The 3,307-nt window shown below is 52.3% G+C and overlaps 1 long non-coding RNA gene across 1 annotated transcript; it reads right to left on the bottom strand.

Annotated features, from left to right (window-relative positions):
- Positions 1-183: 183 nt before the first annotated feature.
- On the bottom strand, positions 184-1,715 carry LOC123253936. Its single transcript, XR_006506642.1, has 3 exons — positions 1,680-1,715; positions 846-908; positions 184-247 (listed from the first exon to the last, which is right to left on the bottom strand). It is a non-coding gene; the product is annotated as an uncharacterized LOC123253936 (long non-coding RNA).
- Between the last annotated feature and the right edge of the window lie 1,592 nt (positions 1,716-3,307).

Here is a 3,307-nt window from a genome sequence, read left to right as displayed (position 1 = left end):
GAAGGGATGAGAAGAGGAGAGATGGAGGGAAAAGGAAAGGAGAGATGAGGGATGAGGAGAGAAGAGATGGGGGAAGGGAGAGGAAATAAGAGGGATGAGGAGAGAAGAGATGGGAGGAAGGGAGAGGAGAGATGGGGGAAGAAGGAGAGAGGAGAGGGGAGGGATGAGGAGAAGAGACATTTACCCTTGGTCCAGGAATGCCTTGTTCACCGATTAAGCCTGGGGGCCCAGTTGGGCCAGATGGACCCTGTGGACAGAGGAGATCAGCATAAGTGCTATGACCAGGGTGAGCATTTTGGGAAAATCCTAGAGAAGGGGAATGTGCGCATGGCCCAGACCAGTTAAGACAATGCTGCTCTAGTCACGTGTTCTTAGCGAGCTTAGTGGGACAAGCATTTTCCCCCAGTTTTACAAATTGGGATATGGAGGCTCAAATTGGGAAATGACTTGCCTGGGTCATACACAGAACCATGGCTTCATAGCTTTGGGCTAGAAGGACCTCAGAGGCCATCTAATCCAACCCCCTCATTTGACAAGTGAGGAAACTAAGGCTGGGGGAGAGGGAAGTGACTTGCCTAAGGTCACTCGGTGGGTTATGTATCAGGTTTCTACCCAGTTCTGTCCTGGGTTTGACTCCACATCTAACACCCTTGGCACTTGTCCACACTAGTTCTAGTTACCCAACTGAGACACAGAAGGCAACAAAAATATGGGCCAAACGTGTCCCATCTTCACTATTAACCCCCACAGGAATACCCAAGCAGGCATTAGGAAGGTCAAGCCAACAAACTAAAAAGCAGCCGATCCCCCAAAAGGAAGCTCAGAGCTCAGAGGCTCTGACCTACCTGTGGCCCTCTTGCTCCGGGTTCTCCTGAAATTCCTGGCTGACCTGGGCCGCCTTTGTTACCCTTGAAAACAAGACACGAGAGGTCACGCAGAGCTTTCTGATTTAACTCGGATTCATGCCTTGGCGTTTCCCGTTTCCCCTTCCTGGCACCATATCCAGAAGCCACAGGCACCCAAAGGGTGGGAAACTCAGTCTGGGGCAGGGACTCTCTGGGAGCAGCAGCCTCTCTTGTACAGTGCCTAATGCTTCTGAGAGGACTTGGTAGAAGAACCGAGCCAGAAAAGAGGGCCTCCTGCAGCCAGCCTGCTAGTGAGGGGCGTCTTGGACCACGGACAAACAGTGCATCCTGGTCTCATGCTGGAAACGTTCCAGGCCGGGCATCCCCTCGCTTAGCCTCCAAGCGGAGGCCCTGGCAGGAAGCCTGGGTGGCAGGAGGGGGCTAGTTTAGATCGGTGGCTAACATCAGGGAGCCAAGAATCCGATCCCGGGGAGCCCCGTGGCTTAGGAACCTTGGAACCATTCGATTCCCAGCTGTTCTCTCTCCCAGAAGGCATCCCTTCCCCTCTGGTCACTGGTTCAGGGCAGGACTGGCCACCCCCTCAGCTTTTCAGCTTTGGTTTTTCCATCCCTCCCAGGCTCTGCCCCGAGAACCACCCACTGGAACAGCCCCGGAGAGGTCTAACAATAAAGGCAGCAGGACGGCAGAACCGGACGCAGCTTCTCCGGCTCCAAACCCTTCGCGGCCTCTCCAAAGCAGCAGGTAGAACTAGTAAGCGCCCTGAATGTTAGTGGGGGCCCGCGGGGAAATGAGGGAACAAAAGAAGACACTCACCTTCCCTCCTGGGGGACCTCTCCGGCCGGGGCCGCCCTGTGCCGACAAGAAAGCACCGAGGAGTTAGCGGAGAAGAGGACGTGGCATGACAGAGCATCTCCAAGTTATTCCTCATTCATTCACTCACTCATTCATTCACTCACTCACTCATTCATTCACTCACTCACTCATTCATTCATTCATTCACTCACTCATTCACTCATTCATTCATTCATTCATTCACTCACTCATTCACTCATTCATTCATTCACTCACTCATTCATTCATTCACTCATTCATTCACTCACTCATTCATTCATTCACTCACTCATTCACTCACTCATTCATTCATTCATTCACTCACTCATTCACTCATTCATTCACTCACTCATTCATTCACTTACTCATTCATTCATTCATTCATTCACTCATTCATTCACTCATTCATTCACTCATTCATGAGATAATAGACACAAAGCACTTGGCAATCCTTAAAGAAATCGACATTAGCTGGGGGTCTCTGGGCCAGGCACGTCACGTCTCTGCCTTAGTGCCCCTCTCTGTAAAACGGGTATAATGATAGTATCTGTCTTACAGCTTCTTGCAAGATTCAGGAGGATTCGAGGAAAGCTGGAAGTGCTTTATAAAGGCTGCTTGTTATTAGGACTGTTTCTGTTCTTGGACAGATCTTTATTCTCTGCCTACTGCTCGTGCCCAAAACACCACCAAGACGGGCATTTGGAAAACAGCTGGAGCCCCCGGCCTTGGGGAGGAGCAGACACGGCCGTCCACCGGGAGGGCCACGCGTTTAGTGTGACCTTAAGGATCGCCAAGAGTTTAACTAACGCCCGTGATCTCGCGTGACCATGGCAAGGACCCAGCGAGGCTGGGGCTCTTGTCACCCCCATTCTGCAGATGAGGAGGCTGAGTCTGAGAAGAAAGAAGGGACTTTCCCAGAGTCACACAGCTGAGGTGGGATTTGAACCCAAGTCTTCTGACGCCAAGCCCAGCCTAGCCCTCCATGTACCCATGATGCCACCGTGGGCTCCACTTGTCCGACTGGACGGCTTCCAGTCTTGGGGTCTCCTTATCCCACCCCACCCCACTTAGACTCTCAGAGAGCATGGCAGCAGCTGCTCAGAGGCAGGGAGTGGTTCAATCGAGCCCCCCTCCAGCAGCCTGCGTGCCTCAGCTGTGCGTGGCCGCCCTACGGGCAATATGACTGGCTGGGCATCAGGGCTAAAACCAGCCACTCTGGTGTCCAAGGCAAGTAGCAAACTAGGTGCCCTCAAATAAACTATGGTGGGAGCCACCTTAAGACCCCCGTAATATAGGCAGGGATATAAGAGAGGAGGCAGGATCCCTGGGACAACACGAGGCTACTTTAGGGAGCTCAAAGATAACCTGGAATCCAGATCTGAAGGGAAAGAAGTTGAGAGGTTCTGAGTTCAAATCTGGCCTCAGATGCTTTCTAGATGTGTGACCCTGGGCAAGTCGCTTGACCCCCCCCCCATTGCCTACCCTTACTACTCTGCTGTCTTCGAAATGAAGTTCAGTATTGATTCTAAGACAGAAGGTAAGTGGGGGGGAGAGATGAAGAGGGAGAGGGAGAGAGAGAGAGAGAGAGAGAGAGAGAGAGAGAGAGAGAG

This window comes from Gracilinanus agilis, unplaced genomic scaffold (genome assembly GCF_016433145.1).
Source record: "Gracilinanus agilis isolate LMUSP501 unplaced genomic scaffold, AgileGrace unplaced_scaffold10824, whole genome shotgun sequence".
Lineage (NCBI taxonomy): Eukaryota > Metazoa > Chordata > Mammalia > Didelphimorphia > Didelphidae > Gracilinanus > Gracilinanus agilis.
This window is presented reverse-complemented; position numbering and strand designations above follow the sequence as displayed.